The following is a 17849-nucleotide window of genomic DNA, read 5'->3' on the forward strand; positions in this document are numbered from 1 at the left end:
AGTCTTATATTCTAGCCTTCGTGCCCATTCGAGGCGCTTCTTTGCCATGATTGGAGTAGACTCTAATTTTTGTTTTCTTTCTTGACCTTGTGCTTTTATTCCCTCAGCACAAAGAATCCTTCGAACACTTTCAGGCCAAATATCTGCGCCACACTCAGCCATTTTTATGCTTAAGTCTATTAGAAGTTGCACTTCTGTTTCCCAGAGCCAATCTTTTTAGTTTTCTGATACATCTTAGCGTTAGCTTTGGTTTTCGCCCACACTTCCCAACCCTATTTTGGCTCTTATTTATTTCAATAGAGATTCTACTCACATATTTTTTTTCTATCCCAACTCTACTAGCAATATATTGTCGTGTATATCTTATTTCCACCAGAAGTATTTTGCTAACTTCCATTTTACGCGGAGAAAGATCTTTTGCTTTTCCCATTATGCTGCAATTACAGGACTACACAGAATAAAAGATTGATACATGAAACATGTCACGATCATTTTATACTGGCCCATTCGAATTGTTGAACGCTTGGAATGTCGTTAACTTCTTACGACAGCAATTACAACACTTCAGACTGTAGCTTGTTCACAGGAACCACAATAGCTATCTACAACTGAAACACCACTTTCAGAATTTCTCCACCTCACTATACAATCTGCTGTTCAACGGTGATATCACCACTTCAACTGTACAGTAAACAAATGAAGGATCTTATATTAGTGGTTTAACCATTAAATTAAATGTTCTAGAACTCCGAAATTAGGACTCCTATATCAATTTTCTATTTTTCGAGCGTGAGTCTAAAAATTTGAACACGTCTGTAGTGTTCAACCTCGGGTACAATATTGCCAGTGGTATGCGATAATTTTTTAGGGGTCTATTTATAGTAAAACTGTATTATTGTTCCAAAAATGGAACATTATAATCTTTGTTTATTTCTATAATATAGAATTAAATAGGTAGATGATGTGTATTTTAAAATACTTGCCTGGTACCACTTCTTAACTAGCGGCGCCTGGTATGACTGTATACCAAACATTTTGCGCAGTATTGACAACTACTTATTGAGGTAAGTTTGCATGATGGCTTCCAAATCAAAGTAAGTATTTCTGATTAAGGTGGAAATGTTTTTTGTAATTTTTCCTTAACTGATATTTTCCTAACACTCGCAACTTTAGTGAAATATAATTGGTTTTTAAGAACACTTATTATTTTCCCGCTGGCAGCGTTCTAAACTAGCATGTTCCAATATTGGAACAATGGGAGTGAATGGGTAGGTGTGACAATAGTAATGAATGTTCCGTGGGGGGCTGTAATTCATTAGCAGTTTTTGAATAAACATGTAAACATAGACCAAATTATAACAGTTACAATATATGTTGCACACATTGTCATCTGAGTGCATGAGCACAGGTGTATTTTTGTTATTTTAGGTTAGACACGTGCCTATTTGCACACGTACAAAACAACTGTGGAGTAAATTTCATTGGGAGAAGTAGCAAGTATGGACATAAAACATTTTGTTTTTGTCTACGGCTGAGGTGTTACTCCTTTTGCAAAATAAATTTCTTTCAGCCTTTATTAACACTAGGGAACGAAAAGATCATTGCATGTTTCCTTTACCTTATTTATTACATCTGTAATACATGGAGATAGAATGAAGTTACAGGATCAAACAAGAAGAATGGACACTACCAGAGTTTTTTCAAAGGGACTTCTCTCCTTTTGAGCTATTTGAGCATTTCTTTGATGATGATGTGACGACTATGACAGTTTCGTATTCTAATTTGTATGCATCTCAAAATTGTGAAATGAAACATAATGTTACTTTTGAGGAAATTCGTGTTTCTTGCTGTACTTCGTCTAAGCGGATATGTTTAAATGCCAATGCATCATATGTATTGGGAAGAAAGCAAGGATACGCATAATGAAGCAATAGCGAAAACCATATCACAGAACAGATTTGAATAAATTTTAAGGAACATTCACACATGTGATAACACAAACATCAACGGGAACGATAGATTTCAAAAGATAAGGAAGTTGTGGGATATATTGAACGAAAGATCTTTGTGTAGATGAAGCAATGATAATGTACTACGGACGACACAGTGCAAAACAACATATGCAAGGAAGGCCAGTTAGATTCGGCAATAAAGTTTTGTGTTTGTGCACCCGGTTGGCTTATCTTATCAGAGGAGAACCTTATCAAGGGACAACAACTGGAAATACAAGACCGGAGTTGAACGTTGATGTAGGAGGAAGTATTGTTCTTGATTTGATCTCGGTGTTGAAGGGAGATTCAGCTACAACTTTTTACTTTCATAATTATTTCACCACAATTCGCCTTTGGAAAAAAAACAAGGACATGGCGCAATAGGAACGATTAGGGCACATCGAATTGAAAGCTCACCACTTCTTGATTCGAAAAGGCAAGAAAGAGGAGCATTTGATCAGGTAACAGATGCAAACAGTGGTATAACCCTAGTTTGATATAATAAAATTTTGTTACCATTGCGACAACTCAAACAGGAGTACATCCCATGGCCAAAGTTAAAAGTCGGAATAGTACATTAAAGAAGGACATCGAAGTAAATATGCCAGTTGCGCTTAGCAATTACAATTTCTTCATGGGTGCCGTTGGTCGTCTAGATGAGAATGTCTCAAATTTAAGAATCAACGTACGAATGAAGAAGTGGTACTGGCAGTTGATTGCTTTTCCTATAACTGTGTCTGTCATCAACGTGTGGTTACTGTATAGCATGAGTTGTAAGAGTAAAGAAGATAAACTGCATCTATTGGGATTCACAGGAGAGATGTATGGGTTTATCTGCGAAAATATGGGGAGAGCACCAACAAGAGTGAAAAACGTTGAAAAAGAGTGACCGAAGAAGTTCGATATGACAGCGAAGATCACTTGATTGTTAGTGCTGAAAAACAAACAAGATATGACCAGAAAAATGTACCAAAAGTTCAATATTGCATTGCACTCCCGATGATTCTTATAATTTCATACACGATAAAATCATATGTTACAGAGACTCTTTGTCTTTCTCAGATTTAGGGACCCCAATCTTGGTTATGGGGGGGGGGCGCGGTGGCTCAGTGGTAGAGCGTTCACCTCCGGTGCTTGGGGTGCTTGGTTCGATCCCAGCTCGCGCCGTGTGAACTTTGTGGTGGACAAACACTGTGCTTGTAGGTTTTCTCGGGGTACTCCCGTTTCCTCCCATTTTTTCATTCCACCATTTTACTCATCTCTCATCATCACCGTCTCCTTTAGCCTAACCGGCATAACCGTGGGACGTAAAACTTAAAGATTTCATTTTTTCCCAATCTTGGCTAGATAAGGGTGACAACTCATTGGCATAATTTTCTATGTGAGTATATGATTTGGTTTATTAATTTTATATGTAATAATAATATATTGTGCATATCTCATTAAACATATATTGTATGCTCTATATAAAGACTAGAAATTAGTTGGTTTTAAAAATACTTTAATAATAAATATCAATACAACAACAAAAACTCAAAGTTGGTATTAGTTTCTACCTAAATTTATGCCTGCCCTGTCGTGCCCGCTGTTCCATTATTGGAACATAGTTAATCAGGTGGTTAATGCGGTTTAACAAGAAAATTAATCACTGCATCGGACTAACAGTCCCCAATTATGGAATATATATATAAAACACGACATTTGTGAACAAAAAATAATTTGGGAATAAATGGGTTAATAAAAAGTAATACATTTTATAATTCAATTTTGATATAATACGCAATAATTTTAGTTAGGGATAGCTTAAGTCTGGATCATAAACGTTAAGTGGAAGAGTATCATTAGGGATACGTCAGAAATGATTGGATACCACTGTTGCCAGGCACTGTTACTCAATCTGGGGTACAGTACCCACAGAGGTACTTTATGACTTTTTGGGGAGCAGTTTATGGTAAAATTCTGTTATTTAATAAATGAGTAATAAATTTTATAATTTATTTTTGATAAAATTACTTGTAATTTATTTGAGGATGGATTAAATCTGGATTGAGCGAGCTAGAATGGAAGAGTATCATTGAGGATACATGAGAAAAGATTGAATACCACTCTTGCAAGCCACTGGTATTCAACCTAGGGTAGAATACCCTCAGGAGCACTTAATGACTTCTTAGAAACCTGTTTATAGTAAAACTAGCTTATTTAATAAAAAAAAAAATATGTTTTATAATTCAATTTTAATGTAGTTGCCAATAATTTTAATTATAGATAGCTTAGTGGGGCCGCGGTGGCTCAGTGGTAGAGCGTCCACCTCTGGTGCTTGGGATCCCTAGTTCGATCCCAGCTCTCGCGCCAAGTGAACTTTGTGGTGGACAAACACCGTGCTCGTGGGTTTTCTCGGGGTTTTTCCCGTTTCCTCCCACTTTCTTCATTCCACCATTTCACTCATTTCTCATTATCACCGTCTCCTTTAGCCTAACCGGCATAACCGTGGGTGGGACGTAAAACTCAAAGATTTCATTTCATTTTTTAAAGAAGGAAATGAAAACTTTCAGCTTAACGTTCCCCGTTTACGCCCTTTAGGCTAAGGGATGCGATGATTCAAGTAAGTTAATGATGATTAAAGAATTGGTGGAATGAGAAAGTGGGAGAAAACGGGAATACCCTGAAAAACCCAACGACACGATGTTGTCCACATCAAACTTACTTCGTCGGGGATCGAACCAGAGACCCCACGTCCCAAATATAAGCGCTCGACCACTGAGCCAACCGGCCCTCCTAAGATTTGACGAAGAAATCAATAAATTGGAAATATTAAAAATCCAATTTATTTTTAAAAAAGAGAATTCCCTGTGTAATTTAATGGTCTGAGGAGTAAATATGGTACATTTCTGATACACCGTTAATACTTTTGTGTCTTGCATTTAGTGTCAGTGACGCTTCCAGAAATTTTTGTTGCGATGGGTCCCAGCTTTGGAGTGGGTCCAATATTACGTGCCACCAGGGACGTACGCAGGAATTTATTTCGAGAGGGGTCTAAAGTGTTTCGGGAGGGGGTCCAAATACAATTTGAGGCTAAATTATATGTAAATTTCTAAAATTGCCCCTAAAAACAGACTACACTTACAAAAAGGTCGGGATTTCGGAGGAGTCCGGATCCCCAGGACCCACTCCCTGCGTACGCCCCTGCATGCAACTACATCTACGTATTATTAAAGGAGTATTATTCTGTACCTGAATAAACTATAAGTAATTGTAAAATATTTCCCTCTATATTTTCAGAAAAAGAATGAAAGAACTAGATTGTTTTTGTAAAAGACATATGACATTTTTGAGTTTTACGTCCTACGGTTATGCCTGTGAGGCTAAAGGAGACGGTGATGATGACTAATGAATGAAATGGTGGAATGAAGAAAGTGGGAGGAAACGGGAGAACCCCGAGGAAACGGTGTTTGTCCACCACAAAGTTCACTTGGCGGGGTTTTTTGTAAAAGAAAGAGTAGAGACGAAGTGCAAGATTAAATTTTCATGCTACGTCAATTATTTCCCTGTTAAAAAAAATTAGTTTTATTGAGAAACTGTAGGAATGTATGATGAGTTAGAAATTTTGGGGGAGTTCGGAACCGGTGGACTCTCCCACTCCATTGGTGCACCACTGTTGGGTATTTCTAAGGACAAAAAAGAAAAAAAAAGGAAAAGAAAAAGAAACAAACAATTGATGGAAATTCGCCAAGCTTTAAACGATATATTTTCACTATTTTTGACTTAACAAAAGCTACTTAAAGATTTTTCAAATATATAAATCCCTCTAATAGGATAACTCTATGAACAGGATTCTTATTTATTTTATCTTGTTCAACAAGAGACAAGTCTAAAAGTCTTAATAACTGAATAACCCCTACGATGAGGCTTGTGTCATATTATGCTGGGCATATGTGCAGATTGATACGTTACGTAAATGCGGTCTATTAATTCCAGCGAAGAGTGACAGGGCTGGAGTAAACCATTAGTCGTGGCAGTGAGTTCTCATTTAATCTCATCATCCCAAGAATTTGTCAGGCTACAAGAGGCTATACGCAGATTCCACCACTAACAACACCGGAGTAGGCTATTGATCCGCTACCACACACACCAACGGGGGGTATAAGCTTCACTGCTCACGTGATTAGCATCACTCCGGCATCTCGCTCCCTTTCTCATCTCCTATATTTTAAAAGATTTGTTGCTTTTTTATCTAAAAGAGAGAGCGAGACAAACGGAAAGTCCATTAGTAACTTGTTTTACATTTTTAATCTCTTTTATACAGAAAATCCATTCATAAATAATGGAGAAACAATTGACATCTATGAGAACACAGTTTTTGGTAAGCTTTTTTTATTATTATTATTATTTCCTTTCAAATAGAAACATTGTTCAACTTCCTACTACCAATGCCACTAAATGATTCTGGGTTTGACTACTAGACCAAACCCAAAAGCACAGAAAGCATAAAAAATTATTAAGAACGCCTTAGACATATAGCTGCAATCTTGAACATGATTTTGGTTATTCAAGGGTCCAAATAAAACTCATGTTAAAAACATAATGAAATATAAATTTTAAACAAGTAACCGTGCAACGTGTACACAACGTAAAGAAGTTTGGTTTCTAGGGCCTGATATTTTGTCAATTAATATTGAAACCGGAAGTGGTACAGTGAAACCTTTCTAAAGCGGACAGCCGTGGGGATAAAAAAATGTCCGCTATAGAGAGGTGTCCGCCTTAGAGAGGTTTCAATATTTTCTTACGTAAATGAGTAAACAAGGTAATATACAGTTCGAAACAAATATTTTTTGCATGAATCATATATTTACGAATGTTACCAAAATGTTTCTATATCCGCATTACCCTCCGCCATCCAATACTCTATGTTCGAGGGATAACATGGAAATAAGATGATATAGTTCTCTGCACTGTACTACGTTTTCAGTATGTCGCTTTTATTTGAGGTTAATTACAGTCCAGTAGTGTCTTTTTTGGGACAATATGCGTGCCTGCGGGCAAAAAATACCAAACTTGTCTTTTGCTTGGTTAGTGATTCCAGCGGGGCAGTAGAATAACATGTCATTCCAAACGGCGGACAATTATCAATCACTTTTGTGTCTAAAACAGCTTGGGTGGGAGTGGGATGCAAGCAAAAGACATGAGAGTGTTGTTAAACAGAGGCGCTTCGTCTGGATTGCAAGCAGACAGTTGAGAAGGCAAAGTGTTGTCATGCTCTCTTAGTGACACATGTATGAATTACTAAAAATGTATTTTTACTGAATTTTTCAACTTGTTTCTAGAGAAAGTGTCTGTAATACGGAGGTAAATAATACCTATAAAAGACAGGAAAAACTGTTCGTGTCTGTACTAGAGAGTGTCTGCTTTAGAGAGGTTTGCCAATATGTTTTTTCCTATTACAGTGTTTGGGGATTACAAAATATGTCCGTTACGGGAGGTGTCCGCTTTACAGAGGTGTCAGTTAGTAGAGGTTTCACTGTATTTGATTTCTAACACTTCCAGTTTTAGTAGAGAGATTAGATTGGAGATGGAGAATATTCGTATTGTAATATTCTGTAGGTGGAGTCAAATGGCGTACACAGGAATCATTATAAAAAGTGTATTATATAATTTTTGTACGCTGTTTCTAAAATTCTTTCTCATAGTTTTTAAATACTTTTTAAAAATGCTTTCAATGTATGTTATGAGTAGTGCCCTTCGACAAACAATGTTGCCTCAGATAGAAAGGAAGCTTGTCTTAGCCCCGCAGCAGCCCTCGACGGGATAGGTTATACTCCGTAGCTCATAGGAGCTTCGAAAGCAGGTATTAAAGGTTTATACTCCGTAACCCGTGGGTTTTCTCCGTAACCGTAACCCTTAACCCTTCCACATGATCACTTCAATCCACATGATTACATCACTCCGTAATCCTTCCACATGATCATTTCACCAATTCTTCCATCATCATTCACTTGTCTTAATCATCCATCACCCATAGCCTAAAGGGCATAATCTTGGAACGTTATACTAAAAATATTTCATTTCAACTCTAGCAATTTTATTTTTTGTTTAACTAAAAGATTGTTCAAGTATAGGGCCGTGCTGTGGAAAATAAGCGCCCGGGGCGACAGTATACGACGGCGCCCCCATACATATAGTCCAAACACTTTTTCGTATGTTTTTTCTTTTTTCTCCCGAATTTTTCGCCACCCTTACTTCGGCTCCCGAGGCTGTCTCCCCGCTCTTCCCCCCACAGCACGGCCCTGTCCAAGTATAGGTATAAGCAGTGTGCGAATTGAAAAATTTTCCCAGGGGGGATGAATTTCACCCATATGCGCACCCAGTCCTCCCCCCATATATATATATATATATATATATATATATATATATATATATATATATATATATATATATATATATATATATATATATATATATATACACTAAAAAGTACAAAACAGTTGAGATTTGAGATCTTTCATAAATTTTCACTCAAGTAATATTTAGGTTAGCTACGCGAAGTAGACCTACTTATCTTTATGTCCACTTAAAAATACTCCAGAGGGGGAAAAAGTTATCCCTGCCAGGGATAAAATTTTCCTTCTCCAGGGTGGGAAAGATTTTTGTCAGGGGGGAAATCCCTGGCATCCCCCCCGCCAATTCGCACCCTGGGTATAAGACTTACTTCAGTCAATACGTAAATTTGAGCTAAACAGAATAATATACTTGAGGGTAAAATCTCATGTGTAGTTTTCGATAAAGCAAAGAAATAAATAAAACAAAAAATAACAAGAAATAAAAAAAAAGTTTTTGCGCTGATAGAATATATATATATATATATATATATATATATATATATATATATATATATATATATATAATTTGTTGCCAATAATAATAATAATAATTGACAGATTTTATTTTGCTTGGAATTAATTGCAACTTACTTATATAGGTATGTATTTAAAGCAAAATACACTGTTAACTAATATATTGTTGTTTTGCATTTTCTTAACGGTGACACATTTACTCTTTACTCACATACTACTTCTAAAACAAAAAAATGAAAAAGAATTTTTAAAAATTGAATTTTATGTTCACATTTTTAACCGAAATATACTCAAAAGAAGACAAGAAGTTCCATTTTAACTTTCCCTGCCTACAAAAAAAAAAAAAAAAAAGAAAAAAAGAAAAAGAAAAAAGAAAGAAAAGAAAGAAAGAAAGACAGAAAAAAAGAAAAAGAAAGAAAGAAAAAACCTTGGCAAACATCGGAAATGTTTTATTTTTTAAAAAAATGAAATCTTTTAGTTTAACGTTCCATGCCCTTTAGGCTCAGGGGGACGATTATTAAGGCAAGTAAACGAGTACCGGTATGGAAGATTTGGTGGAATGAGAATGTGGGACCAAACACGAGTACTCTGGGAATATCCACCGACATGATGTTGTTCAACCCAGACTTACTTGTGCGGGGATCGAATCAGGGACCACATGTCTCAGAGGTAAGTGCTTTGCCACTGAACTACCTTGGAAACCATATATTATTTTGAAAAATAGGGGACATTTCTCCCGAATTGAGAAAGCAAGTTAACTTCATGCACACTAATATCGTTGGTAGGTTGATTTTGAATGTAGCGTCCCATTAGGAAGAGCATGAAGATTATACAAGACTTGGACCTACAGTTTAGCATGGGATCCGAACCTCATGAGCGCCCACCGCGAATCGAACCCGGACCTCACGCACTAAACATTAACCATATGGCCATGATAGTCTGGTCTCTTAACAACAAAAAAGGCTCGGATCGTGACAGACCGGACACAAGTATGAAACTTGGCAGACTGAAAGTACTTCGGTATTCAATTCATTTTAGGGTCGGGTGCCAAAATTCTCTGGCCGCCATTTTGAAATATGCCGCCATATTGGATTTTATGTAATGTTCTCTTAAAAGATCATTATCTCGGTAACCAGTGGTCCGATTTTGATGATTCTTTTTCTAAATTATAAGTTAAGCCCGAATTTAATCGATTATAACAGTAATAAAGTCGCAGTAATATGATAAAAACGAGTAAAATAGAAATATTTATAATTTTATGAAACATATTTACATATGAATGATTTTTTCTCCAACATGGTCCATATTATGAAAGCATGTGCCTTATAACGTTTGAAAGAGCATAAAAAGAGCTTTAATTTGATGTATAATACGTTAAAATGCGATGAGAAATAGTCGAAATATAAGTCTTGAAAACAAACCCAATGCAAATAGGAAGACTGCGTAATCGGTCAACTTTGTGAAATTTAGCGGTGTCTGACAGAAATTTTTATTATTAAATTATCTAGTTATTATTCTTGTCATGATTACTTAATAATAACTACGTTTAATCATTACTTAGTATTGTTATGGGCGTTTTCATTGCAGCAGTTCTATGTAAACATGAACATTTTTTCTCATAATATTGGTTATTATAATGTAACTGTGAACACATTAAAAGTGTATTGAGCCTTTTAAGTTTAAAAATATCATTCCTTGCAGTATTTGAAATAATATGTTTATTAAGTGTTTTCTAGGCGATACGTTAAAATGCGATGAAAAATAACCGAAATATAGTTAAATTAAGAAATCAGTACAATAGAATACAAAGAGTGTGCAGAGTCAACTAGACTAATCTTGATGTTATGTGATAACAAGCATGCTCGGAACCTGGCAAATTAATATTTTTTCTCCACTTTTGTAAATTGTTATTCAAATCAATATTATTTGCATTATTGCTATTGTTATTAAATGAACATTATACTGTTCATATAAATTATATTATGTAAGACACTAGAAAGCCACATCATAAATACGTCTTTGCATATATGTCAATTTTTTTAACTTAACTTTTTCAAACATAATAAATAGCTACTGAAAAACTGAATATTCCAAATCAAAATGCTAACAAAGTGACAAAAATTGATAACATCCAATCGCCTATTCCACAAAGAAAAAATACTTCTTAGTCACATTGCTGTTCATCACAGGAGCTTCCGCAGCAGCAAAGATCTGCATATTGAACACCATTCGTTGAACATACGCACTGTTTTGGGCAAAGAGGAAGCGCTTTGCAGCCATTCTTTAGCAATTCTCTTGAACTTTTAGAAACTTCTGGTTTGGTCATCCATAAGGGCTTCCACGACCCACCTTCTTTCAACCAGGCGAAGTTTTCTGGATTTGAAAATATTCAGTACTTCAGACTTGTTTGACGACAGTAAAAGTTTCTCGTGACCAATGATGATAACCAACTACGATTTTCATGAGAAAAAAGTCTTGCAGATCACCCTCACGCGGTTTGCATGACATATACAGCCCACTGAACAAACTGTAATCATTTCTAAATTCATTTATCTTCTGTTAGGATGATCTCCTATCCTTCTTTAAGTTTTCTCCAAAAAAAAAAAAAAATCCTTTTTATAGGAGACTAAATTGACTTGCTTCATTTTACAAACACCGAGTCAACAAACTCTTCATATTGGTTTTTACCGATCACTTTTATTTCTGCAACAGTTTCTGAAGATCCTGTAAGGCATACGCATGTGATGATAGATTCATTACCTGTTACGTATCTAAAATAGGATTTCCTGCAGCAGAAATTGTGTCATGCAATGTTTGACAAAGATTCTTAAAACTTACATAACTTCTAACATAATTTTCGTTAATTATTTCCTCAATGTGTGCAGCATCTTCAAATTCTTTTGTAGGTCTGCATAACTCAGGAGCAGTGAGAATCCATCGTTGAAAAGCACGTGGATTTTTAATGGCTCCACTGGAGTCTCTAACACTTCTGTTATTTTGGTCGAACGGCATGAAACAAAACTTTTGGTTAGTCTTTGAAAACACCCAGTTCTCTTAAATTCTGACTTTCCTTCATTTAAACTCTTCATGTTCCTGAGATGTACAGATAGAGGCACAAGACGCTCCAACACAGTTACATATAATAGGAAGTTACTTTGTCGGTGAACTCTAACAAATATCAAAATTAAAAGTTCCAATTCCAGTACAAGATCCCAATATGAAAACATAGATCTTTTCTATATCATTCCTTTCCGCCACTGTTGGAATTCTTGTTTACAGTTTCTGGACTCTTGTTCTGTATGAAACCCTGCCATTTGAAGAAAGCCTAGAACTACAGCTGGTTTCTGCTGTGCTCTTTTGGTTCTGGTTAGGTGTGAGCAGTCCAGGAATTAATCAGCTGACTCTGAACCTGCTACTCCGGAATCAGCTAAGGACGATGTCCATCCAGTACTATTTAGTATGTGGCCTAACACTCTTCAAAGGGCCATTTCTATTTGTAGTCCACCAAACATAACGATAGAACTTCTCCATAGTATGAATCGGACCATCTCCACTTTATTTGTTTTGCTATTGCAAAGAGAGGTTGGTCAAGGAAAATAACCTGTATTTGATTAGGATTACATCGATCTGTAATTTTCTTTATGATAGACATACCATGCTTCACCATTGAAAGAGATTCCGCTTTTCAGCAAAAATAGGCAACATGACGTTGGTACCTTTAGTAGAACGTACACTTCCTGATTGAGTCAAATGATAGTCTGCCCACAAGCGTTTATTTTCACCTAGCGGAGAATTTCTTTCAATCCACCACCTCTCTGTCTAAAGTGCTTTTTCGAGCCCTGACCGTATTTGTCTTGAACAGTAATAGGAACTTGCAGTTTGTCAAAATCATATGATGATACTGATGGCACAATAACATAGATATCTGGTAATAAGTAATCTTATAATGATGAAGAAACTTCAATTCGTATTGGGGATAAACCAGGGTTGGAATCGGAAGGCAACTGGAATACACTAATACTTGTTCCATGGAAAGATCCTGTCGAAGTAGTTGATGATGTGTTGTGGTCTAAATTGTCCAATGCACCGATGGTGTACATATTAGTCGTTAATGGAAAGGAGCACACAAGACCCTCTAATTTGTAACGTCTGCATGTCACTGCTGCTATTTGATCTTCAATTTGGATCACACGATTATATGTTACAAAAATGTCTAAGTTATGTAAATTACTGACAATCTTTTTTCTAGCAAGTAAGAGTGTGTACCTGTAAACCCACATACAGTGGGAGAGGCGGTTCATGAGATATGTTGTGCCTTTTTTTCGTGGTGCTAATCTTCTGTTCTTAAAATTAAAATACATTAATTGTCTTATTGTTAGGGCAGTTTGAGAATATGTTATAGAAATTTTTTCTATGTTGGATCCATAAAGCAGCAATTGAACGAAATTCTTTAGACTTTCTGGGACACTTTCATCTTGACAGTTTTCTGTAAAGTATCCTGAAAATGTTTGGCATTCCCAGTTTATCATATTTCTTCTTAAAGACTTTAAACACATCGAGAAGGCAAAAATCTCTCTTCATTTGATCGTTTAGACACGAAATCCTTGCGTACTTTCTAGCGTCCTTTCTTTAAATACCAATAACATATTTGCCGTCACTGTTTAGTACAATCAGAACGAGAATTTTGTTCTTTAGTCTTGTTTTATTCACTGCTTTTGATCAACCTACCGCTCTCAACTTGTTTTCATATAGATTGTGCAACTCTGACAAATTGAAAATGAAATGAACATCTTCTATTTTACATTCCAAGTGATCTATGAGTTCAGCAAATACACGAGATTCTAAAACATCATCATCTTGACTTTCGGTTTCATTTAAAGATCTGTTCTCCATTTTCCAACTTCTGTACCTACTTTTATACATCCATAAGCACTGTATATGGTATGTAGCCTCCATTGGTACCAAGTCTCCGCCGGAAATTTTGAAAGCAGAAATATATCCTGTAATTATTAAGCCATTTCTGTAAGATTTTTGTCAAACGTAGGTGACAGTTTCTTCTAACCCCTTTCCCAGAATTACAAAAAATATAAACCGGTGGAATTACGTTTCCTCTACTTTCATTTCTCCTCTTACGCTTTGGTTCATTATTTTCTGTTGATTTCTGTTTACTTTTTGTTTTCTATTATTTTGCGATTGCACTGTTTATGCCACTTCGCTGCATTGTCAATTAGTGTGTTTACTAATTCTTCTTTTCCAGTGACAAGTTTCACAGATTTCTTGTAAGTTATCGAAATCTTTTAGATCCTCAGGAATTCTGAACACGAATCGCCTAGAAAACACTTAATAAACATATTATTTCAAATACTGTAGGGAATGATATTTTTAAACTTAAAAGGCACAATACACTTTTAACGTGTTCACAGTTACATTATAATAACCAATATTATGAGAAAAAATGTTCATGTTTACATAGAACTGCTGCAATGAAAACGCCCATAACAATACTAAGTAATGATTAAACGTAGTTATTATTAAGTAATCATGACAAAAATAATAACTAGATAATTTAATTATAAAAATTTCTGCCAGACACCGCTAAATTTCACAAAGTTGACCGATTACGCAGTCTTCCTATTTGCATTGGGTTTGTTTTCAAGACTTATATTTCGACTATTTCTCATCGCATTTTAACGTATTATACATCAAATTAAAGCTCTTTTTATGCTCTTTCAAACGTTATAGGGTACATGCTTTCATAAAATGGACCATTTTGGAGAAAAAATCATTCATATGTAAATATGTTTCATAAAATTATAAATATTTCTATTTTTCTCGTTTTTATCATATTACTGCGACTTTATTACTGTTATAATCGATTAAATTCGGGCTTAACTTATAATTTAGAAAAAGAATCATCAAAATCGGACCACTGGTTACCGAGATAATGATCTTTTAAGAGAACATTACATAAAATCCAATATGGCGGCATATTTCAAAATGGCGGCCAGAAAATTTTGGCACCCGACCCTAAAATGAATTGAATACCGAAGTACTTTCAGTCTGCCAAGTTTCATACTTGTGTCCGGTCTGTCACGATCCTATCCTTAACAGACCAGACTATGAGAGTTCACATACACATATACAAAAAGTGAAAATTTGCCTAAAATAAGCCATATTCTGTTGACTGGCTGTGAGTCATAAACAGAAATATACGAACTTGGTTCTTTCGGCAATAGACGTGAAATTTTAAGTAGAAGTCCATATAATTGCTATATTATTCAAATAAATGACCAATTGAAAAGGACTGAGAAATCAATCACCTCTCCCCCATAAATTACGCCCTTGTGTCTTAAAGAACACATTCAAAATGTTATTGCAAATACGTATTTAACAAATAGAGACATTAATCGACAATTATACATAGTTTTGTTCAACTTTCGCAATAGGCAACATTGCTTTCCGCTTTTCTGTATTAGATATCTTTATTTTTGTTTGAAATGCAAGTTTCAACATGAATTATTTTTTTAAACGCTAAATGTCTAACACTCTATCCTGCTGAGATCCTTCTGGCTTTACGAACAAATGTAATGTCCAGTCACACGCGCAATGGAGTTGACTCGCTGATTAGCAAAGGGATGGTGTAATTAATACAGGTCATTAATATTATTGCCCGCGGTCTTCCATCATTGCAGTGGTAGCTAGTTAAGTACAATTAGCCTACCTCGTTTTCCTTTCTGTCCACAAATTAACCAAACCCTTCGCATTTGGCACTCCGACACGTTTATAGTTTATATAATTAATTAAGTATAAAGCAGTATTTGTTCCGCTAAATTCCACTGCTGATTATGTTGGTTTAAGTACCAAAACACACACATATATATTATTTTCCCTTCATGTTATGTATCATGTGTTTGATATATTTCTACAGAATGTAAGATTACAAACTAATTTCGTTGTTTACAAGTGACGTCAGATACATAACAGTATTGTCAGAGGTATTGTTTTCACGTGCATGTGCAAAAGTTTCTCGAAATTCAATAGCGGTAAGATAAGACATCGTTATCAAAAGTACTGCTCTTACATGCATGCTCTTCAAAAAAACCAGAATGGTAAGTAGAGTCATTGTTATTAGGGATACTGCTTTCACGTGCATGTTTGTAAGTTTTCCAAGATAACAAAAACAGTAGGTTGAGGCATTGTCATCAGAGATACTGCTGTTACGTGCATGTGATTTAAGTTTTTCAAGAAAATAAACACAATAAGTTGAACTAACGTAGTCACAAAGTCGTGTGCAAGAGCGCCCATTTTGTGGTTTCCAAGTGGGGGGTGGCAAGTATAAGCAACGTTTCAAAAATAGTTTCAAATTTTGCTGTAACTAATATAAAAATTCTATTGGATTTTCGATATTCCAAGTACAATTTCCTCTTGGGAAGGGGGCGAGCACCCGACCTTGCCCCCACTGATGGGCGCCCTTGGTCGTGTGCCTTCTTAATTAATACAAAAAAGAGTAATTAAGAAAAATATATTTATTCCTGTATACGACCGAAGAAAAAAATTAGTTATTTTAATATGAAGTCAAACCTTATGAGATATTTCGCAACATTGTGTAAATCACGATGGTTGATGTTATTTTCTGTTGGTGTTCTGGCTTGGTTATTTCAAGAGATCGCCTACCTCACAGAACAGTCCTTTAAACGCATGCCCTTACTTACAATGTAATCACACATTTTTCGTGACTGAAAAAACATTCCGTCTCGGTCAACAGATGGGACTGCGGGGGTGAAGAGAAAACAGGGCGGAGCCTAAGCTCTCTGATTGTGCTGATGGGATTAACATGAGCGAAGTAGGACAAATTTGTTCTACTTCTCGCACACACATAGAGGAATGATTAACATTGTATCAATGACAAGAGAAATCCACAGTAGAATTCGAAAAATGAAATGAAATCTTTAAGTTGTACGTCCCACGATTATACCGGTTAGGCTAAAGGAGACGGCGATGATGAGAAATGAATGAAATGGTGGAATGAAGAAAGTGGGAGGAAACGGGAGAACCCCGAGAAAACCCATGAGCACGGTATTTGTCCAACACAAAGTCCACACGGCGCAAGCTGGGATCGAACCAAGGACCCCAAGCACCGGAGGTGAACGCTCTACCACTGAGCCACCGCGCCCCCTACAGTAGAATTCGAATCATTATTTATTTCTGATGTTCATATTCACATCATTTCAAGGGGGAAGTAAGAATACTTTCTTAGTGTACTGTATTTTAAAATTTCTGAATTCAATATCATCTTATATATATGTTTACGTAACTTTTTTCTTTGTCGGAAGCATTTAGGGAACAAATGAATAGAATATTCTTGAACTACATTTTAAATTGATTTACCTCTGAAATAGCACTGTGTAAGTAATCCTACACTTTACTCAAATAAATAATTATAAAATAACAGTTAGTAGAGAACAATCATTTGTCAAGCCATGTAGGTTTGAGGCGGACAGCACTCAAGGGGGAAGGGTTGGGCAGTAGATTCGATCCCTGGTATACTTGCGTAAAACTTCGTACTGCATATTTTGAAGCTTTCTCTGGATATATGCTTTGCAAATACATCTTAGACATAGGATTCCAGAGTTCGATGTGATTCCAAATCTACGTTAAATGTTTATTTATTTATTACTCAACACACAAAACAGATGCCCGACTAGAATGTTAAAATATTACAATACATTTTTGCAACAGTTTTCTTTTAGTGCCTTACAGGACTTTGTAAGTTGCTACAGACAGAACATATTCTCCAAATTGGTGACTTACTTCAGCATTGTGTTGGTCATAACTTTTTTTGCAATAGAAGAGATCTGTGTAATTAACTCTAGTTCTAACTGAAGAAACACGGAAGTTTAATGTTGATATATAGCTTGAGTAATCGAATTAATCTTGAACTATTTTTTTGGAGGAACACCAGATCTGTAACATTTGTTATAACGAGTAAATATTAAAATTATCTACCAGT

This window comes from Thermobia domestica, chromosome 3 (genome assembly GCF_964235325.1).
Source record: "Thermobia domestica chromosome 3, izTheDome1.hap1.1, whole genome shotgun sequence".
Classification (NCBI taxonomy): Eukaryota; Metazoa; Arthropoda; class Insecta; order Zygentoma; family Lepismatidae; genus Thermobia; species Thermobia domestica.